A 23781-nucleotide genomic window follows, 5' to 3' on the forward strand; every position below is an offset into this window, starting at 1 on the left:
AAAGGCATAATATATATACAGTGGAAAAAGAAAGAGAGAAAGGAACAGAAGAAATATCTGGAACAATAATGACTGAGAATTTCCCCCAAATTAATGTCAGACACCAAACCACAGATCCAGGAAGCTCAGAGAACACCAAGCAGAATAAACTACAAAAAACCCTATATCTAGGTATATCATTTTTAAACTACAGAAAATCAAAGATAAGGAAAAATCCTGAAAGAAGCCAGACAAAAAAGCAACTTACTATATAGGAGCAAAAATAAGAATTACATCTGACTTCTCTTCAGAAACCAGGCAAGCAAGAAAAGAGTGGAGTGAAATAGTTAAAGTATTGAGAGAAAAAACACCACCAACCTAGAATTCTGTAAATTCTATGAAAATATCCTTCAAAAGTGAAGGAGAAATAAAGACTTTCTCAAACAAACAAAAATTGAAGGAATTTGTTGCCAGTAGAGCTGTCTTGCAAGAAATGTTAAAGAAGTTCTTTATAGAGAAGGAAAGTAATATAGGTCAGAATCTTGGATTTACATAAAGTAAGCAGGAACACTGAACAAAGGAATAAGTGAAGGTAAAATAGAAACTTATTTTTCTTATTCTTGATTGATCTAACAGATAAGTTCAAAATAATAATAATAACAGTGCATTCGATTATGCATACTAATATATATTATATATATGCTTATGTATACTTATATATAAGTGAAATGAATGACAGCAATGCTACAAGGGATGGGAGGGAGGAATGAGAATTATTTACATAGTCTTACCATTCAACCCATAATCACACTCCTTGGTATTTCCCCCAAAAGATGAAAACTTTTATCCATACAAAAACCTGCACACAGATATTTATAGCAGCTATATTGACAACTGCCAAAACTTGGAAGCAACCAAGATTTTCTTCAGTAGGTAAATGGATAAACAAATTACGGCACATCCAGACAGTAGAATATTATTCAGGGCTAGGAAAGAAATGAGCTATCTATAGAATAGATGGACAACAAGCTCCTACCGTAAAGCACCTCAAGGAGACGGTGGGCCAGAGGCTGATGAAAGCACGGTGGCATCTGCAAACAGAAAAACAGAAAGGCGGAGAACAATGTCAATACCTGTACAGCAGAAATTAACACAACATTGTAAATCAACTATACTTCAATTAAAAAAAAAAAAGAAATGAGCTATCAAGCCACGAAAAGACATGGGGGAAACTTAAATGCATACTGCTAAGTGAAAGAAGCCAATCCAAAAAGGCTACATACTGTATGATTCAAACTATGTGAAATTCTGGGAAAGGCAAAACTAGTGAGACAGTAAAAAGATCAGTGGTTGCCAGGGGTTGGGGGGCAGGGGCGAGGGGGGCATGAACAGGTGGAGCCCAGGATTTTGAGGGCAGTGAAAGAACTCTGTAGAATACCGTAATGACAGTTACATGTTATTATATATTTGTCCAAACCCAAAGAATGTGCAACACCAACAGACATAAGAAGACTCTGGTCTTTGGGTAATTATGATGTGCCAGTGTAGGTTCATCGACTGTAACGAAGGTCCCACTTTCGTGAGGGATGTTGATGATACGGGAGGCTATGCATGTGTGGCAGTGACAAGTATAGGGGAATCTCTGTACCTTGCACTCAGTCTTGCTGTGAAACTAAAGCTCCTCTAAAAAGATAAAGTTTTAATAACAATAAAAAAGGGTTTACCCCCATTATAGAGTTGACAGATAATTTTTTTTTTTTTTTGGCTGCGTTGGGTCTTCGTTGCTGCACACTGGCTTTTCTCTAGTTGTGGCAAGCGGGGACTACTCTTCGTTGCAGTGTGTGGGTTTCTCATTGTGGTGGCTTCTCTTGTTGTGGAGCATGGGCTCTAGGAGCGTGGGCTTCAGTAGTTGTGGCACGAGGGCTCAGTAGTTGGAGCTCGCGGGCCCTAGAGCGCAAGTTCAGTAGTTGTGGTGCACGGGCTTAGTTGCTCCGCAGCATGTGGGATTTTCCCGGACCAGGGCTCGAACCCGTGTCTCCTGCATTGGCAGGTGGATTCTTAACCACTGCCCCACCAAGGAAGCCCCCTATAATTTTTTTTAAGTGGATCATTAGGAGACTGAGAGCAGCCACCATAATAAAAAGTTAGAAATCTCTTTTTCAGTTTTCAGACCTGAGCCAGTTTTCAGATCTAGAAACCGTTAATTGAGGAGAGGTTGAATCCCTAGGGGGAAGGCCTAATAACCATGGCAAGTTACAAGGTTAAATGGGAACGATCCCTGTAGTCTTTCCCCGGACAAAAATAAGAGCTATTTAGTCAGGCAACTATGGACTGAGAAAAGGGTAGTATCCAAACATTCTGAGGACACGGGGTCCAAGTTGATATTGATACCTGGAAACCTAAAGCATTATCGTGGCCTTCCGTTAGAGTAGGGGTGAGTGAGGACTGGGTAATCAGTGGTCCTGGCCTCAGTCCAACTCACAGCTGGTCTCTTGAGGGCCACAGACTGTCCCAGTGGTCATTTCCCCATCCTCAGTAATATAATTTGAAATGGACACTGAGGGTTGGCAGAAACCCCACATTGGCCTGTTCATGGAGAGGTGTCATAGTGGAGACGGCCCAAATCAAACCCCTGAAACTGTCCCCCCACCCCATCCAAATAGTAAATCAAAAACAATATCACATCCTGGAGGAAGATAGCAGGGATTCATGCCATCTTTAAAAACCTAAAGGATGTGGGTTGGCGGTCACTAACATATGTCTATTTAATTTATCACTCTGGCTTGAGATAGACCTTGGAGGATAACAGTGGAGTGAGGCAGCCTTTACCAAGTCATACCCTCAACTGTAGCTGCTGTGCCATATGAGCTATCTTTGCTAGAGTGAATTAACACTAATTTGTAGATTGTATGTGGCCATTGGATGTGGATTCCTTTCTAGCCCTATCAGAATGGAGAATCTGAAACAGTTCTCATTCATGTGGAATAGTCAACAGTATATACTCTTGCTGCTATAAAACATTCCCTCCTTATGTTATAATATAGTACAGAGGGACCTAGACTTTCTGGCCATGCTGCATGGTCATCACATCGGTCTACCTTATTAATGACATAGTGTTATTCAGACTATGAGAAAGAAATAGCGAATACATTGGAAGAATTCTTAACACACATGAGCCCTACTTTCTGACACTACCCTGATGAGTGTGAGGTGTGGAGTTGTTATGGCCTGGTAAGGGTGCGAAGGCTCCCCACTTGCTTTTGCTGGCATGGGTAGAGCCTTAGTTTTTCTGCGGCATTTGGCTGAGGTAAAGTGATTGTTATCTAAACGTTTTCTGTCTTGCTAGAATGTTCCTTTCATGGTCTTTAACTAAAGAGAACAGATATTTGTTGGGGCTGTTTTGGGTCAATGCCCATTTGTGTTTCCAGGTTACCAGTTTCTTGAGCTCCAAGTCGGAGATATATGAGACAGAAAAGAAAACTTGGGAAAATAATAATTAAAAAAAGAAAACTCAGGGAACCCACCACTGTGTTGTTCCTCAGGTCCCATGGTCTCCAACTAGTCATACACCTTTACTCCACCTATCAGACTCTTCTTATGTCTGAGTTTTTAGTTGTACATAGTGGCAGGAATAGGGAAAATTAATATTTCATCTTCTGGAAAGTGGAAGTCCATATTTCATTCACAGAAATGAGATCTCCTATAACATAGCATTGGACCATGAGGGTCACTTTACAGCACAGGAGATGCAGAAGTGAGCCCATGACCAAAGGATTCACTGATCCTTCACATACAAGAACACTCAGAAAATGCCATCCTGATAGAACAAAGGAATGCCCTCCTGAAGGCACAGCTGAGGTGCTATGCTGGAGTTGATATCATGTGAAGATGGGGTGCTATCCTCCTGGATGGAGTATATACTCCCAATCACCAATCATTACCCACTGCAGTGTCCCCAGCAGGTAGACTACTTGGGTCTGGAGATCATGGAGTAAGAATAAGAGAGGTCTCACTTACCACAATCCCAAGTGGTCCACTTTGGAAACTTGTGCTTCCTGCTCCACAGTTCTGGACTCTGCAGATTTAGAGGTTCTGGCTCTCCCAGAGGGTGAATATTTCCGCCCATCTTCTTGAATTTTTTCATGCTGAGAAACCAGCAGGAAAAGACCCTGATCTTTAGGAGAAGATGAGTCTGCTGTTATGCAATGATGGCAAAAAAGATCGTGGACGGCATGCCGGTGATTCTCTTAGACGTCACTTGGTTCTCCCTTGCCCAATTTTGCTGATAAATGGGCAAATGCAGCAGGCATGGCCTAAGAAGGACATTATAATCAGGGACTCAGACCGCTCAGGGCTAAGGGTCTAGGTTACTCCACCATGTATGCCACCTGGACCAGCAAAGATGCTCACGAAGGGTCAGAGGAATCTAGAAGAGACAGTACAAGAAGGAAATTATAAGTAGCAGTTGAGACCAGTTGTAGCAGTGAGTTCTATCATTTGTTCCCACTAATCATCCTCTTCTAAGTTTTCCCCAGGTAGAAAGGCTCACTAGAAAAATCCTCAGAGAGGGACTTCCTGGTGGCACAGTGGTTAAGAATCCACCTGCCAATGCTGGGGACACGGGTTTGAGCCCTGGCTTGGGAAGATCTCACATGCCGCGGAGCAACTAAGCCTGTGCACCACAACTACTGAGCCTGATCTCTAGAGCCCGCAAGCCACAACTACTGAGCCCGCAAGCCACAACTTCTGAGCCTGCAAGCCACAACTACTGAGCCCATGTGCCACAACTACTGAAGCCCACGCGCCTAGAGCCCCTGCTCCGCAACAAGAGAAGCCACCGCAATGAGAAGCCCACACACCGCAACAAAGAGTAGCCCCTGCTCACAGCAACTAGAGAAAGCCTGCACGCAGCAACAAAGACCCAACGCAGCCAAAAAAAGAAAATCCTCAAAGAACTGCTTCCAAAGTTTATACAAAGTAGGTAGATTCAAGTGGCAAAGGGGTGGACTTTGGTGGATGCACTGTGTGCTGCCCAGATCCCTCCTCCCCCACCCCGGATGAAGCCCTCATTTCCCCAGCTGCTGAGAGGGTTGACAGCTGACAGCCTGTGTCTGAGTACTGCTTCCAAGATTGCCTTCAGCAGAGAGCTGCATCATCCACCGTCCTGTTCCCATATCTAATGACAAGTTGATATGGGTGGCTGTAAAGGCCTGGACAGTCAGGACAATCTGGGAGGCCATCCCAGGTCCGGAGCTCTCCATGGGATCGCCTGAGTGTTTCGTTGTGACTGTAACACACTCAACTTCTCCTTCTGCCCAACCCTGCTTTCTTTACTCCCCATACGTGTTGATTCCCGCGTCGCTCCCAATAACCTTATTGCATGCAAATGTTTGTTTCGGAATCTGCTTCCTGGGAAACCGGACCTGAGACACCTCCACCACACACACAAACAGAGGCTGCCCTGCCTGTGAACTGGCTTGCCCACAGGCTGTTCTCTGGACCTGGGGAGTACCGCCAGTCACAAGACGATATCTGGAGGCTCAGAGGTTACACTGAAACACTGCGGAGGAAGGAGTCACTGAAGTTCTTGTGAGGAAGGACCTAGGAGGAAGGAAGTACACAAGAAAAGGGAGATGGATATAAATTCAAAGTTTCCACCAAGTTTGGGGCCTGAATCAGCTGCCTGAGAGAGAGGGGTTGCAAGGAATAAAAAGAGGCAAGCCAGGCTTCCCTGGTGGCGCAGTGGTTGAGAGTCCGCCTGCCGATGCAGGGGACATGGGTTCGTGCCCCGGTCCGGGAGGATCCCACATGCCGCGGAGCGGCTGGGCCCGTGAGCCATGGCCGCTGAGCCTGCGCGTCTGGAGCCTGTGCTCCGCAACGGGAGAGGCTACAACACTGAGAGGCCCGCGTACCGCAAAAAAAAAAAAAAAAAAAGAGGCAAGCCAACTTCATCAACTCCCAAAGTCAAGGCATGGGAGGGTCTAAAGCAAGTGGTGCAAGGGCCACTAAACGGGCTATTGGCTCCTGTGTAGAGAATATCCTAGCGGCTTGGTGCCACTGCTGCCTCTCAGGCCGTGCAGGGGTGGGGGACCGTGAGGCAGCCAGCCTTGAAGCCCTGAGCCACCACTCCTGTCCCTCGCCTTCCCTGTTCTCTGAACTGACAATCAGGGTTTTGTGTCCAGCCCCAGAGTGACAGCTTAACCTCATACCCTCCACCTTGTTCCTCTTTTTACGACAGAGTCAAGCCTTGATGACTTTCTCCTCCTCCACCCGTCAAACTTAGATGGAATCTAAGTTGAGAAGATTCTAGCTACAGAACTGGCATGATCTGACTGGGAGGCTGTCGAGCCTATTTTGAACCTTCAGAATACTGAAAAACATATTTTTGCTCTGGTTGTGCCCAGATATAGAAGAATTAATACTATTTCCAAGGGTTCACAGATCAAGCAGGAACCCAAGGACTCAGGGGAAGAAAACTACCAGTGAGACATTCTTATCTATTCCAGTATGACCTTATTAACTAATTGCATCTGCAATGACCCTATTTCCAAATCAAGTCACATTGTGAAGTACTGGGGGTTAGAACTCCAAGATATGAATTTTTTTTTTTGCACGGGGAGGGACACAATATTCAGTGAGGACTGTCCTTTTCCTGAACCCCTGGTAAAAAGAATAGAAGTATGCTTGGGATGAAATGAGGGGTCAGGATGGCAGGAAATCTAAAGCTGTTTCAGACACATCTGGATGATAGCTCTTTGGGAGTAAGTAAAAAAGAAGAGCTCAAATGTGTTATTAAATACAAATTAAGCAGCAGACGTGTTGGATGATCACAAAACCTGATAAAAAGTCATATCTTCAGAAGACATTATCCTCTAAGTAAGTACTGGCAGCTAGCACCATACCTAAGCTTATGGAAGCAAAATATTTGTTTGATCACGTCCAGAGGGCTATAACCTACACAGTAAGGGAATGCGCTCATTAGAATTTTTGTCTATGCTCTGCCTTTGGTATACACTTATGTCACAGAAATGTCCTCACACCACATTGGCCTAGAGAGTAAATGTAGTATAATAACAACTAATGTTTATCAAGTGCTGATTTTGCACCAGGTAATTTTCTAAGAAATTTATCTGTGTATTTCATTCTCACAACAACTCTATTATTGCCATTTTACAGATGAAGAAATTGAAGATACAGAGAGGTTATGCAGCTAGGAAGTGGCAGCATGAACAACAAAAGAAAAAATAGATAAATTGGACTTCCTCAAAACTAAAAACTTTTGTATATCAAAGGACATTATCAAGAAGGCGAAAAGACAATATATAGAATGGGAGAAAATATTTGCAAATCATATATCTGATAAGGGTCTAGTATCCAGAATATATAAAGAACTCTTACATCCCAACAACAAAAAGAAAAACAACATAATTTTTTAAGTTAAATAGGAAAGGAGGAGCAGGCAGAGGCCACTAAGATGTGCCCAAAATAGTGGAAAGCCAAGGAGAGCAAAATCGGGGGGTCAAAGGGAGAGACTGTTTTGAGAAGAATGAAGTGGTCAGGTGTATTGAATACTTCTGAGAAATGATGTGTCCATTGGATTTAGTAGCATGGGAATAGTTGTCAACCTTCCCACTGAAGGGTGGGGATGAAATCAGAGTCACTAATTTGGAGAGTGGGAATTTGATTTCTTCACCCTCTTGACTTCCACTTCACTGCAGGGTTGTCCTAGATTCTGTTCTCCTGACTTATCTTGGTACCCAGTGCCATCAGTGCTGCCCAACGCAGCCCCTGTGCAACACTGCTACTGAAGATTTTGCCAGTGACAACAAAATATATACTTCCTTTCCACCACCTCAGCTACTGATGTTGCTTCTTGCTTCCCCTTATGCTCAAGTTTTCATGTCTGGAGAAAGCAGATTTGGGGACAGTAGGATTGAATTGCTAGGAAATTTTCCACTATTCATTCCTCATTTCTTCCCTGGATGACTTAATGTCCCTCCCTCTTCTTAAAAGATAACAGACACTATTCCCAGATTGGACATGGAAGCTATGGACAATTTTGTCTGTGGTCCAAGGGTTTGGTTGACCAGGGAACACATTCAACTTTATTTTCCACTCCCTGGTGCTAGGGCAAAGGCCACCACTCATACAAAGTCCCCATCAGTGGAGAGATGATTTACAATCAGCTCTCCAGGGGGAAAAAAGTATCCCTGATTTATGCCAATTTCCATGGTGTAAATACTTCCAACACGGGCAATTTCAAGCTGCTGCAAGGTCATTGAACTCAGAGATAAGAGCTGTGTAGAATCAGCTCTTACAGGTTGGTATAAAACTGACTCAAACACCAATACACCCCTTCCTAACTTTAAACTTCTTCCTGGAAACTGGTCATCTTCTTTCTCCTAATTTATTCCTTCCAGAATTTATCAACAGATTTTGTTTAAGAAGTGTGCTTTCCACACAGGAGCTGCTCAATAAGTATTTGTGGAATGAATGAAAGAATAAATGGAATCATTGTTGGTTGCTTCACTGACCTCAGGTCTACAGTGAAGGAAAAGTAGTTGGTTTGAAAGGCACCCTGAATTAGGAAGGGCACTACACTTGAAGTCAGAAAATCTAGGTTCAAGACCTGGCTCTGTCCCGTAATAGCTGTCTCCCATAGGGAAAGTCCCTTAATGGCTCTGGGCTTCATTTGGATCATCTGTAAAATGAGGCTAAGAAGAACCTGCTGCATAGAGTTGTTGTAAGGATCAAATATAATAATATATAGTAAAAATTCTAGGGGCTTCCCCGGTGGCGCAGTGGTTGAGAGTCCGCCTGCCGTTGCAGGGGACACGGGTTTGTGCCCCAGTCTGGGAAGATCCCACATGCCGTGGAGCGGCTGGGCCCGTGAACCATGGCAGCTGAGCCTGCGCGTCCGGAGCCTGTGCTCCGCAACGGGAGAGGCCACAACAGTGAGAGGCCCACGTACCACAAAATTAAAAAAAAAAAAAATTCTATGGTGCTATTTTATTGGCATCACTGCACAGCAGAATCTGAAATTTATAAAAGCTATGAATCAGTTCATAAGGACACTCATCAGAAAGTAAAGTTTAATAAATGGAACTATAAATACAGGGTAGTGAGCACAGGCATTGGGTCAGACAGATGTGGGTTTGAAAACAGATTCTACCACTTATTTGCTCTGTGACCTGAGGAAATCACATCAATAAAATGGAGATAATTAATACCTACTCCACAGGGTTTCGGCAAGAATTATAATTAGACAGTATATGAGTCAACATAGACTAAGTTATGCTATGAATTCAACCAATAAAAGGTCATTGTTATGTCCCAATCATAATACATGTTCACTGTGTTCACTGCAGATGACCTTGGGGTCGTGGAGATATGCTCTTCAATGCTTCAGGGTCCAGGTGGACAGAGCAGCCACAATCTGGAACATTATCAACTGCCTAGGTAGAGGGAAAGTGGGTCTTGCACCAGTATGGAGATGATACACATCATTTCCACATGTATCTCCTTGGCCAGAACTAGTCACATACCCCTCCCTAACCCCAATTCGGTCAGGAACTACAGTCCTCCCTGAAATACTGCAGACAGCCTGAAATATTGAGTGGACAGCAAAATGTATACCACAGATGGAATAGATGATAACCCTTGGCCCACTTAAATGTTCCTTCCCACCCTCCTCCTTTCTAGGTATGAAGGAATAAAATGATTTCAACCAAAAAGCTTGAAATTTATTCGATCAGCATACATTGTGTAACTACTTAAGAGTTTCCCTTTGCAGTTTTATGAATGTGAAGGAGGGAGAAAAAAAAAACAACAAAAAACCCTGCTAGTTTAAAAATAGGCCCCAGAATTTCTTTAGAAAAAGAAGTGTATTTTATTTAACACAATGCTTAGAAAGCCATTTTATTGGGGGCAAATAGCCTCACAGCAGGGTGGCTGGGCTAGGAAAAGACCTCAAGCTAAATTACTGTCCATATTAAAAAAAAAAGAATTTAAAGTTTCTTGAAGCAGCCTGGGAGACTTTCTAGAAAAGAGATTCGAATATTCAATTTAAAATAATCTGCTGTGGTACATAGCAAAGTAAATCCACCCCCAAATCTTCAACAAAAACCTGCTACACTTTGGGTAGTGTTTGTTATGAGGTGGAGGATTAAGAGAAAGTGTTTGTTGGGTTAATTTAGGACAAAAAGAAGAGAAAGCTTCAAGCTACATCAATAATTTATTGGACAACTATTACAAGAAACACAACCCCCTGAGGATTCTCAATTATTCTGTGAGGAAATGCTGAGTTTCCCAGCCCAGTAAATAGATATTTTAATTTAAATATTAAAGGGGAAAGTAGTCCCACTAAGATGAAGGAGATGGGGCTCTCCAGGCTGCTGCTATCAGATTTAAAAAAAAAAATAGTATAGGGACTTCCCTGATGGCTCAGAATCCTCCTGAGAATCCTCCTGCCAATGCAGGGGACACGGGTTCGAGCCCTGGTCCGGGAAGATCCCACATGTCGTGGAGCAACTAAGCCCGTGAGCCACAACCACTGAGCCCGCGTGCTACAACTACTGAAGCCCGTGCGCCTAGAGCCCATGCTCCGCAACAAGAGAAGCCACCGCAGTGAGAAGCCCGCGCACCGCAATGAAGAGTAGGCCCCGCTCGCCCCCACTAGAGAAAGCCCACGCGCAGCAACGAAGACTCACAGCCAAAAATAAATAAATTAATTGATTAAAAAAATTTGCATAATAAATTCCATTATGGGTAGGAGAAAAATCATAGACCGGAACACGCTATACAAAACAATTCCCATGCTCCTTAAGTAATTATAAATCAGAGCATATTCTTTCTTTCCTCACACCCTCCGTGGCTACTCACTGCACTTAATGTACACACTGCTTCGCGTGGCCTGCTGGTCCCACCTGAGCGGTTCCCTGCCTGCCTCTCAAACCACAGCTGCTGCCCTCATTCACCCTGCTCCAGCCACATGTCTCCTTTCCGTTCCCCAAACATCTCAAGTCTTTTCCACCTCAGGGGCTTTACACTTGTTCCTCTTTCCTCCAAGAACTTACTTCTGTGAGCTCTTCATGAGCCAGCTTCTTCTCAGCCTTCACAAGTAGTAAAGATAACTTCACAGAGACTCTTCCTGACCACCCCATCCAACATAACCATTTCCAGCCATCACTATGGCATTTATTAAGTGCCATGTGCCCATCACTACCATTTCTAGCACCATCACTCTGCTTTACTGTCTTCCTAGCACTTGCAACAATAAATAATCACCTTAGTCCATTCCCTTTGCTGGAATGGAAACTCCCAAGAGAGGAGGACTATCTTGGTCCATTTGGCTGTTATAACAAAATACCAGTTTTTAAGACTGGGTGGCTTAAAAGCAATAGAAATTTATTGCTCACTTTTCTGGAGGCTGGAAGTCCAAGATCAGGGTACCAGCATGGTCAGGTAAGAGCCTCTTCTGGGTCAGACTTCTGTGTCCTCACATAGTAGAAGGGGCAAAGGAGCTCGCTCTGTGAGATCTCTTTTCCAAGAGCACTAATCCTATCCACGAAGGCGCCACCCTCATGATCTAATCACCTCCCAAAGAACCATCACCCCCCAACCCCCCGCCACCTTCTAACACAGAGTATTAGGATTCCAACATATAAATTTGGGGAGGATGTAACCATAGCCAGGACCTTGTATGTCTGGTTCAGCCCTGAATCCCCAGGGCACAGAACAGTGCCTGGTCCACAGCAAGCACTAAAGCACTCACTGTTAAATGAATCAGTAAATGGATGACTAAATCATGGGAGATACTTTAAATATTTTTGGCTGAGTTTACTTCTATCGTGTATTTAACTTGGAGGACAGTTAAAGATCACACTACTCTACATTCCCATGCCTCTATCGAAAGAATTTATTCCTTCCATCTTTGTGCCTTCCCACCCCCAACAGGAAGCCCAAGAATTCTGGGCCACTCTTCAAGCTATGGAGCCGATTCTGTTCCTATTGTCTTATGCAAAAGCAAATAATTTAACAAATGAGAAACCAAAGCCCTCTACAGACAGACTGCATTCAGAGCCTTCATACTGAACTGTTGAGGACACATTGCAAACAGGCAGCCTGGTGCTGGAGTGTAGTTTCTCAGGGTACAGATTTGAGAGGATGCCCTCTCCCATGGTGTTGCCCTAAGCTGTGATCACTCTGTGCACCTGTGAAACTGAGCTCCCAAAGTAACATTTCCTTAGTTACAGAACCCTCTCAGTGTAATCAACATGGCAAATATTTATTAAGTGCCATGTGCCCAGCACTATTCTAAGCACTTTTATATGTATTACAGGCCCTCAATCTCATATCCTCATTTTGAAAATCCAAAACCTCTGAAAACAGGAAGATTTTGTAAGTCACTTGACAGCAAAGCTTACCTCTGGGGGGTTCTTCATGGTTTTTATCCACCTTCCTTACTGCAAGTGTCCCTGTGTGTCACATAGAATTCCAGATGTTGTGGAAGGAAGACTTTGTGGTTCCAAAACCTTCCTGAGTGATAGGAGCATCTTTTGTTATAATATTTGATTTAGTCCCTGACTTTTCTACCTTGACCTCCAGGAGGGGAGAGAGACGGGAGACTGAGCTAATCACTGATGGCCAATGGTTTAATCAATCATGCCTATGGAGTGAAATCTCCATAAGAATTCTAAACAACAAGGTTCATTCAGAGTTCCCAAACTCCACAGGGACAGAAGCTCCTATGCTCCAGCCCTAGTCCTTGCCTATGTACCTCTTCACCTGGTTGTTCATCTCAATCCTTTATTATATTACTTATAATAAACTAGTAAACGTAAGTGTTCTCCTGAGGCCTGTGAGCTGCTGTAGCAAATTATCAAACTTAAGGAGGGGGTCATGGAAACCCCCAATTTGTAGCCAAGTTGGAAAGAAGTGTGGGTAACCTGGGGACCTACTACTTGTGATTAGCATCTAAACTTCTAAAGGAGGGCTGTAGTCTTATGGGACTGAGTGCCTAACCTCTAGGGTCTGAGCAAGCTCTGGGTAGTTGGTGTCAGAATTGAATTGTAGGACACCCATTTGGTGCCAGAGAGTTGAGGTGGTTGATGTGGGAAACCTATACAGACACATTTGATGTCAAAAGTGTTGTGAATAGAAGAAAGGTTTTTTTTTTCAGCCATTGACAATAATTTAAGGACTTTTTTTTTTGAGGATTATTTAGAATAAATAAAAAGCTGGAATGACTTTTTATTGAAAGTGAAAAGAGAAGTGCTTACAGCAAAGGAAACCATAAACAAAACAGACAACCCTCAGAAAGGGAGAAAATATTTGCAAATGAAGCAACTGACAAGGGATTAATATCCAAAATATATACAAACAGCTCATGCAGCTCAATATCAAAACAGCAAACAACCCAATCAAAAAATGGGTGGAAGAGCTAAAGAGATATTTCTTTGAAGAAGACATACAGATGGCCAAAAAGCACGTGAAAAGATGCTCAACATCACTAATTATTAGAGAAATGCAAATCAAAACTACAATGACATATCACCTCACACCAGTTAGAATGGCCAACATCAAAAAATCTACTAACAATAAATGCTGGAGAGGGTGTGGAAAAAGGGAACCCTCCTACATCATTGGTGGGAATGTAAATTGGTACAGCCACTATGGAGAACAGTATGGAGTTTCCTTAAAAAAACTAAAAATAGAATTACCATATGACCCAGCAATCCCACTCCTGGGCATATACCTGGAGAAAACCATAATTTGAAAAGATACATGCACCCCAATGTTCATTGCAGCACTATTTACAATAGCCAGGACATGGAAGCAACCTAAACGTCCATCAACAGAGGAATGGATAAAGAAGATGTGGTACATATATACAATGGAATATTACTCAGCCATTAAAAAGAACAAAATAATGCCATTTGCAGCGACATAGATGGACCTAGAGATTGTCATACTGAGTGAAGTAAGTCAGACACAGAAAGACAAATATCATGTGATATCGATTATATGTGGAATCTTAAAAGAAGGGTACAAATGAACTTACTTATAAAACACAAGTAGAATCACAGATATAGAAAACAAACTTATGGTTACCAGGGGATAAGGTGGGGGAGGGATAAATTGGGAGTTTGGGATTGACATATATACACTACTATATATAAAATCAATAACTAAAAAGAACCTGCTCTATAGCAGAGGGAACTCTACTCAGTATTCTGTAACGGCCTATATGGGAAAAGAATCTAAATAAAAGAGCGGATATATATATATATATATATATATATATATATATATATATATATAAAAAACTGATTCACTTTGCTGTACACCTGAAACTAACACAACATTGTAAATCAAGTATACTCCAATAAACACTAAAAAAAAGAGAGAGAGAGAGAGAGAGAAGTGCTTAAGGAGGCTAAAGGCTCTGGCCAAGTCCTCAAGGTCTGACAGGGAGGCCAAGGCAGCCTTTTCCCACTGCAGGGCTCCCCTGGCTACGCATCTATGGGGAAGGGCTCCCACTAACAAACCTGCTTTAACTCTCAACAAATCCTCTCAGGACTTCATGGGTAAACATGGGTAAATATTTTTAAAAGCTGGAATGTCACAAAAAATTTAAGTGGATCCCTTCTCAAAAGGGAAAAAAAAACCTCAGGAAGAGTTCCATAAATCTTTATTTTACTGCACCCTCTTCACAGAACCCAGTTCTGTTCTACTTCAACAAAAACAAAAAATAACGCAGGAGGCTACAAATAAGAGTTTATTTGGAGTCTTAAGAATTGTAATTTGGGAGGCATAGATTCAGGTAACTCTGAAAGAGTGTTCTGAGGAACAGAAAGCATCAGGGACTTACAAAGAAGAAAAGCCACCAGGCCGTTAAGAGTTGCCTGGAGAGAACTGTGATTGACTCTGACTGCAGTCAGGAAATATTTGTCCTTCAGGAGTAACAAGTTGTTTTAGTGTAGGGGGTCCCATAAGTAGATAGACTATCACAAATTATTTTAGGGTAAGGGTCCAATAAGTATCTTGAGTTTCTGGCAGGTGTTCTGGATGACATCATCAGGTCAAAAGGTCAGATTCCATCCAGGCTGAGACATGCATAAGTCACACTTTCTTTCTTTCTTTTTTTTTTTTGCGGTACACGGGCCTCTCACTATTGGGGCCTCTCCCGTCACGGAGCACAGGCTCCGGACGTGCAGGCTCAGCGGCCTGTGGCTCACGGGCCCAGCCGCTCCGCGGCATGCGGGACCCTCCCGGACCGGGGCACGAACCCGAGTCCCCTGCATCGGCAGGCGGACTCTCAACCACTGCGCCACCAGGGAAACCCCAAGTCACACTTTCTTGCTCCATTTTAGAGAGCTCTCTTAGCAACACCGACTCCATTTTGATTTTTCTTTCATACTACAGACAATCTAGTCCTCTCACATTCATCACACCTAAGCTTATTATGACCCTACATTCCACTTGGATTTCAGGAAATGTAATTTTGGTTGACAGGAGGCAGATACATGGCATGTGAAGGTAAATTAACCCCCTTTCATGGTGCTGGCTCCAATGCCCTGGAGGGGCTGTGGGTTATGGAAATAACTGCTAGGAAAGCAAAGGGATGCTCGGGAACAAAGAACACATGCAGAGCTGGCTCCCAGCCTCAGCCCAAGAGAAACATGCCTGACTTCCTAAAACATAATAGACAGAACTGCAGGGAACTCATTTCAATGCTTCATGTGCCAGATCCTTCTTAATAAGATGCTGACGTTTCTTGAAGAAATCAACTTCAATTATGATTTTAAAAATAATAACCAATGGCATCCTCAAAGAAACTCATCAATGTTGGAGGTATATGCTATTTTGTTTTTATAAATTTATTTATTTATTTTTGGCTGCGTCGGGTCTTCATTGCTGCGCACAGGCTTTCTCTAGTTGTGGTGAGTGGGGGCTACTCTTCTTTGTGGTGTGTGAGCTTCTCCTTTCGGTAGCTTCTCTTGTTGTGGAGCACGGGCTCTAGGCGTGCGGGCTCCAGTAGTTGTGGCATGCAGGCTCAGTAGTTGTGGCGCACGGGCTTAGTTGCTCCGCAGCATGTGGGATCTTCCTGGACTAGGGCTCAAACCCATGTCCCCTGCACTGGCTGGCGGATTCTTAACCACTGCACCACCAGGGAAGCCCCCATAAGGCAAATTTTTAAAGGACTTTTAATTAATTCTAGTTACTGTATCTGGTATTCTAGCAGTCACCCAGGTGACTAACACTGCCTTCAGTCACAATTTAACCTCCAAAACTAAATCATCCCCCATGTTATGAAAGCCTGTGATTATTGGAAATAAGGCACACGATCTAGTAAATGTGGCTTTTCTACTCTGCAAAATATCCTTACATTAAACATATAAATATTCATCAAGCACTGGTTTAAGTAATGGTGTGTGTGGAGCGAGATCTAAATGACATAAGGCTCTATATGCAAGCCACGTAATATCTTGACAATTCACCTCTATCTGTCACAACTTAGCTTTCATTTCCCTTCTTGCTTTTAGGAAAAACTATTAACAAAAAGCTAGGCCAGGGACTTCCCTGGTGGTCCAGTGGGTAAGACTCTGAGCTCCCAATGCAGGGGGCCCGTGTTCCATCCTAGTGGAGGAACTAGATCTGGCATGCAGGCTGAAACTAAGAATTCCACATGCTGCAATTAAAAAAATAAAAAAGATCCCACATGCCGCAACGAAGATCTGGCGTGCTGCAGCTAAGAACTGGCACAGCCAAAGTAAACAAATAAATAAATAGATATTAAAAAAAACAAAAAGCCAAGCCATCCCTATCACCCCACACCTTGCCATGTCACTCCTGCACTTTTTTTTGGGCGCACGGCATGTGGGATCCTAGGTATGTGGGATCTAGTTCCCCAGCCAGGGATCGAACCCGTGCCTTCTGCAGTAGAAGCACCGAGTCTTAACCACTGGACTGCCAGGGAAGTCCCAACTCCTGCACTTTTTTGATAAGTGAAGATTTTGACTCCGAGCCTAAGCCTCTCAGAGGTTGTGGAGAAGAAACAAGAGGAACCTAGGAATAGCTGTTCTGAATTCAGTGCATTGCCTGCCACTTGAAGACCTCGGACCACAGTCAACTTCTCATTCACCTCAAACTAGCTAGCCAATGATTTTTCCTTCTTTCCAGTGAAAGCTTTACCTACATAGGTAGCTTCTGTTTGCCTGGGAGATAAAACAGGTCACGTTAACATTGAACTCTAGCTCTATGGCCCTCATCTCTACTCAACACAGTGGGACCTCTATTGCTCTCCAAGCTTGTCCTATCACTGAGATGTCTCTCACAGGCTCAAAACAAATGAGCTCAACCTCCAGTGCCTCCTGAAGCCACCTCTGCCTGCACTGCTGCATAAGGGCCCTTCTTCTGTTTTCAGAACCATTAGTCCAGCCACTTTCAGGGGGCACCACTGTGTTAAGCACTGCAGATCTGCACCAGCCCACAGCTGCTCCACTGTTGCCAAACATTACTGCCACCATATGCACTTCATGTGGTTTTGTTTTTTTTAGTCACTTCTTCCCCTTTCCATCGTGTTCCATTTTTAGACTAAGGCATGAGACCAGGGGAAAGCACAGAGCTGGTCTGGAGAACAAATATAAATTGTAGATGCTTTTCTGAATTCATAACTGAACACTAAAGTTATGTAACTGCACCAATCCCAAATACCCGTCTTTCTCACCTCTTAGTATTTGTGTTCTATGTTAATCACCTCTCTTTGAGTGATGGGATGCCACTCCAAGATTATAAAAAAAAAAAAGGTATAAAAAGACTCTGGCTTCTATCTTGCTGGCCTTCTTTCTCCCTCATTTAGTTGCTTCAAGAGAAGCCAATTGCCATGGTGTGAGCTGCCCTACGGAGGGGCCCATGTGGCAAGGAATGGAGGGAGGCTTCCAGCCAGCAGCCAGCAAGAAACTGAGGCCCTCAATCCAACAACACACAAAGGACTGAATCCTACCAACAACCATGTGAGAGAGCTTAGAAGTGGATCCGTTCCCAGTAGATCTCTGGGTTGACTACAGCCCTTGGCGTGATCCATTTCCCCTACACAGCTGAACATGCCTGTCTCCCACCAATGGTTCTTCACACTCCCTTCAATCACAGCTGCCTTCCCAACACATCATGTCTCCGTGCCCATGTACATTCTAGGTCCTCTGTGTAAAACTCTTCCCTTCCTTCTCTCTCTCCCACCTTCGCATTGTCTGCCAATCTTCTACCTATCCTTCAATTTTCAACTCAAGAACGGTCTCTGATATGAAGCCTTTCCTTGAGGGTAGGCCTAGGTTCCTTCTTCTGTGTTTCCTTTGCCCCTTGTATAGTCCTCCATATAGCACTAATGACATTGAATTATAATTTTTCTATTTGCTTACCTGCTAATTAACTAGGAAGAAATTTTCCTTATGGGCAGGGACAATGTCTATTAATATTTGGTTTCTCAGCACCTATCACTGTGCCCCCAGGGCTTGGCTAGCACTCAATGTATACTTGTGAAATGCATAAATTTAATATACAAATGCATACATAGTGAAAATTTTGGCATCTGGCAGGCAAAGTGGACATATATCTTGTTATAGGTACTCTTTTATTTGTACTCCTTAAATTATTATGATAATGATGTGAAAGTCTGGCTTTTAGTGTAAATTCTAATTTAATAATTTTCTTCAGACTCACCAATAACTTCCTTTTCCTATTAATATTAGTAAATCATTGAAATACTAGGAAGATTACTCTTCTAAAGCTTAGTTGATGTGCTTTTGATTTAAAACACTTAATTCAAAAGATATTAGATAATATGTCTTTTTATGTACCAAGCACTATCCAGGCAGGTGGAAAACATGTCCTGTAGACTGACAGGAGTCAAGAATTATTTCCAAAACATCTGGAAAACCATTGTTAGTCAAATGTAAATATGCATGAAAGAGTGAAATACAAAACTTAAGGTAGTCAACAAAAGGGTAGCTTTGTATTACTATTTTTTTAAAGGTATTTTTAAAAAAATTTATTTATTTTATTTATTTATTTTTGGCTACATTGGGTCTTTGTTGCTGTGCACGGGCTTCCTCTAGTTACGGTGAGCGGGGGCTACTCTTCGTTGTGGTGTGCGGGCTTCTCATCGTGGTGGCTTCTCTTGTTGCAGAGCACGGGCTCTAGGTGCCCGGGCTTCAGGAGTTGTGGCTCGTGGGCTTAGCTGCTCCGCAGCATGTGGGATCTTCCTAGGATAGGGCTCGAACCCGTGTCCCCTGCATTGGCAGGCAGATTCTTAACCACTGCACCACCAGGGAAGCCCTGTATTACTACGTTTTAAAGTCTGGGAACATTTGATTAAAGTGAGGGTGGATGATAAGAAGTGTGAAAGAAAGGACATCTGATTAATGAAAAATAATATGCATGGGCATTTTCTCCCTGAAAGTAGGTGTAGGCTATGAAACTTCTCAGTAGCTACTTGAGGAATTCCCATACATTTTGTAAAGTTATTTTTTCAGAAGGCATGTTTTTTTAAACAGAGGCCACAGTGGAAAGCATTCAATTTCAAAAAGAGATTAAATGAAGCAATCTACAGATTTGCAGCATAGAAAGTAGGAACAGAAAGAGTGGAACAAAAGCTAACAATCACTAAGATAACAACTAGAAATTACTGAGCATTTACTATGTCCCAGGCGCTATGTTGGGTATTGTACATTATTATCTCATTTAACTGCCACAAAATCCAATGAGGTAGGAGGTATTATTTTCTTCTTTTTAATGAGGAGGAACTCATCCTATCACAGTCATGCTTAAGTGGCTGACTCCAAAGCTAGCTCTCTTCACCATGTCACTAAGCAACCTACTATTTGAAACACGTATACTGCAAAGCAGAAAGTTCCTGAGCTATTGCAGACAGCCTGAGAACATTCTACGGTTGGTAAAACTGTTCTCATACAATTCATTTTGTCAATAGCACGTAATGGATGCCTGCTGGATGTCTGGCATTGCACTCAGCGCTGGGATATGGAGATAACGTAGCCACAGCTCCTGAACTAGAAGAAACTTGGGCTGGTAGCGACCCAGACAAATAAACAAGGGTAACACCATGTAAAAGGGTGCGTTCCTCACCAGGATCGAACCCAGATGTAAGGAGAAGACGACTATTTCCCGATGGGTCTGTGGGAGATGGGGATCAGTTCAGGCTGTTCAAATATGGACAGAAAGTCCAGATGAGAAGCAGTGGGATTTGGATGGTTGATCCAGCCACTCCTGGCTAAGGGCTTTTCCCAATTCTCCAATGTGGAGGGTTTGCTAAGAGCTGAAGCGCCTGTTGCTATTCTTGAATGTCTCCATTCAGTTGTCCTCATTGGCTAAATGTTGATTTTATAAGGCTCTATGTGCAAAGAATTCTGTCAGATATTACTCATTAACTCAGTCATTCGATAAATATTTATTGAGTGCCTACTCTGCACTGCGGATATGGAAGTGGACAAGACAGACGACATTCCTCCTTTCCTGGAGCTTACGTTCTGGCAAGGGAGACAATGAACAAATACCTAACTAAATAAATATGGTTGTTGCAGAGTGTGATGATTGCTGGTTGTTGGGAGGGGAAAATTTCCCCCTTCCTCTCTTGGTTTTTTTAGCTGGTCAAATAACTAAAATGACATAAGACAGATTAACCGGAGAAAAACAAATTTAATTAAGGACTGTGGGGAATCCACATACCATGAAAGATTCCAAAGACAGTCAGGCTAAATGAGATCTATATGTCATTCCAGACTAAAGAGAAAGGGGTAGAAGTCTGGGACTTCAAAGGGAAAGAAAGCAATTCAGAGGAAGATGAAAAACAGCAAACGTTTGGTAAACAAATGTTTTCTGCACCATACAGAAACAATAGGTTGCAGAGAGGAATTTTAACAAACAGACTTTGCTGGGTTCTGTGAAAGGAAAATAAAAATGGAGTAGGTATTGCTAAGAGAGCTCTCTAAAATGGAGCCAGGAGGCTACTAAAGAAGTATGACTTATGCACATCTCAGCTGGGATGGAATCTGACCTTTTGACGTGATGAAGTCATCCAGACATCCACAACACCTGCCAAATACTCAAAATATTAATTGGATCCTTTCCCTAAAATAACTTGTGAGAGTCTGTCTATTTGTTGGACCCCTACCCTAAAACAACCTGTGATTCCTTATGGACAAATGTTTTCTGACTGCAGTCAAAGTCATCACAATTCTCACCCAGCTACTTTTAACAACCTCGTGGCTTTCTGGGTTTTTTTGGCTTTAACAACCCCTGACTCTTTCTTTTTCTCAGAACATTCTTTCAGGGTTACCCAAATCTGTGTCTCCTGAATTGCAATTCTTAAGACCCCAAATAAACTCTTACCTTCTTTGCAGCCTCCTGCATTACTTTGTGGTTGACAGCTCTTCCCTGTCTAAAACAACTAGTTCATGTTATACTATAGTTATCTATGGTGATAGCTCCCTTCCTGGCACAGGTCCTCTACTACTTTTAGGCAGTTAGGGGGAAGGTCAAAGGTTCTTCCCAAGTCTTTGGGCCTTGGTTGTTTTCAGCTCCAAATAATCCACATGCTTATAGCACTTGAAATCCTGGGCATTGAATTTCAATACAGCTGTCATCACTGCAGAGAACAGAGTAAAGAAATAGGACAGAAACAGGATGTCCTACAGAATATTCAGAGGGCTCTTAAACTTAGCCAATTTTCTCTCAAAAAAGGATGATAGCTCCATCTTCTCAGCAAAGGCTCTAAATAGTAATGAATCAAATGAATGAATCTTGGCATTGTAACTCCTTTGAATTATCTCCTGTTGTTCTATAGTTATGCAGTTAAAAGGCATTTAAAAAATCTTAGATTGGATGATGCAATCATACCAGAGCTTCTTGAAGGGACCAAAGAAACATCAACATTGTTTACTAGGAAGAAAATGACTCATGAATAAACAGAAATCTCCAAAAAAAAAAAATTCACATGCCAAAGTGGTACATCTTGGGGCAACTTATTCTGAACTACTGCACTATGAAAGAAATAAACAGGGCTGTCCAATGGAGAATAACCAAGGAAGACCTCTTAGAAAGAGTGGTCAGGGAGGCACCCTTAAGAAGTGACATCTGAGTGGAGATCTGGATGTGAATGAGGTAGCCATGCCCTCAGCTGAGGGAGGAGCATTTTGTGCAGACTTAACAGCCAGTGCAAAGACAGACACTGAGGGGAGGTGCTTAAAACTGGAGGTTTGTAGACCTTATTCTCATGTTCAGATGCATAAGACCAAGTTCTAGGCACCTGTGTTGTAATGGGGCTATAATAGAGCTTACTGTTATTTCATAGACTAGCGATAGTGGTATAGCAATAAACAAAAAAGATTTTGTAGTCCTCTTGCAAAAAAAGTATCCATGTTCTAAAACTTACAAAAGGCCCCTGTTTTGCATGTTAACAGAAAAACAGAGAAGAGAACCAAAAGGGGTATCAGATATCATCTAATCCAACTCATTTTAGAATCGAAAACAGTGGTCCAAAGAGGTGAGATGGAAGTCCCACGTTCACATGACTTGATAGTGGCAGAGCTGAGATTAGAACTCCAAATTTGAAACTCCATATGCTTTTTCCCTTAACAGGTTAGGGATGAAATATTTGTAATTGGCAGGCACTCAAATGATTTGTATTAAATTTTTTTTTTGAAAATGATAAACCTGATTTTCCTCCTCTCAGATTTCTCCCGCTTAGTTTTCAATCTAGCTCGAAGCTCTCTCTTGTTAAAAAGGAAACCAACTTTGACTAAGGTGCTCACCCCCTTACCCGAATGTGCAAGCAGTGTGTGTAACACCCTTTGGCCACCAGAGGGAACTGAAGGCTGCTACTCAGAGTAAAAGTTCTTGTTTCTGTACCCAAGTTCTGATGGGGGTAGCCTGAGAATCTTCCTGAGAATATGGGGAGGCGGAGTTGGAGGCAGGAAATGGAGGCGGGGCTTCGGCTCGCACACCTGTGGCCCCCACCTGCTCATGGCCCAGGGCAGCTGAGGGAAGTTACCTCACCTTTGTTGAACATCTCAGCTCAGAGAGCCAGGTCCCCCAGAGCCAGAGCTGACAAACTCCTGCACCAGCACCACCACGCGGCATTTATAACAACGATGAAAATGGGGGTTTGAGGCCAGGCCAAAAAGATGCGGACTCACTCTGAGGAGATGTGACCGAAGCTTATAATTATAAAGACGGCAGATTAGGTGATATGAGCTTACTTACCAATTCCCAGAGTATCAGAAAGAGGAAGCACCCCTGAAGAGACTGAAGAGACCTTTTTAGGAGGAACAAAGGGAAATGCCACTTACATGGGGTGAGAGGTCAGCAAGGGCAAGACATTTGTGAAACCACTGCCTCCACGCCTGATGACTTAGGCCCATAACTGGCTTCCATGAGTTCAAATTCGTGCATGGTGCTAACACATATATGCTGAATCTAAAAAAAAAAAAAAAAAAAAAGGTTCTGATGAACCTAGGGGCAGGACAGGAATAAAGACACAGACGTAGAGAATGGACTTGAGGACACAGGGAGGGGGAAGGGTAAGCTGGGACGAAGTGAGACAGTGGCATGGACATATATACACTAACAAATGTAAAATAGCTAGCTAGTGGGAAGCAGCCCCATAGCACAGGGAGATCAGCTCGGTGCTTTGTGACCACCTAGAGGGGTGGGATAGGGAGGGTGGGAGGGAGGGAGACGCAAGAGGGAGGGTATATGGGGATATATGTATACCTATAGCTGATTCAC

At 43.0% G+C, this 23781-nt stretch overlaps 1 long non-coding RNA gene across 1 annotated transcript; it reads right to left on the minus strand.

Annotated features, from left to right (window-relative positions):
* Positions 1-357: 357 nt before the first annotated feature.
* LOC117201305 (uncharacterized) lies at positions 358-23631 on the minus strand. The gene is made up of 3 exons (XR_004483313.2): positions 23343-23631; positions 3997-4405; positions 358-1070 (listed from the first exon to the last, which is right to left on the minus strand). It is a non-coding gene; the product is annotated as an uncharacterized LOC117201305 (long non-coding RNA).
* Between the last annotated feature and the right edge of the window lie 150 nt (positions 23632-23781).

Source organism: Orcinus orca, chromosome 1 (genome assembly GCF_937001465.1).
Source record: "Orcinus orca chromosome 1, mOrcOrc1.1, whole genome shotgun sequence".
NCBI lineage: Eukaryota > Metazoa > Chordata > Mammalia > Artiodactyla > Delphinidae > Orcinus > Orcinus orca.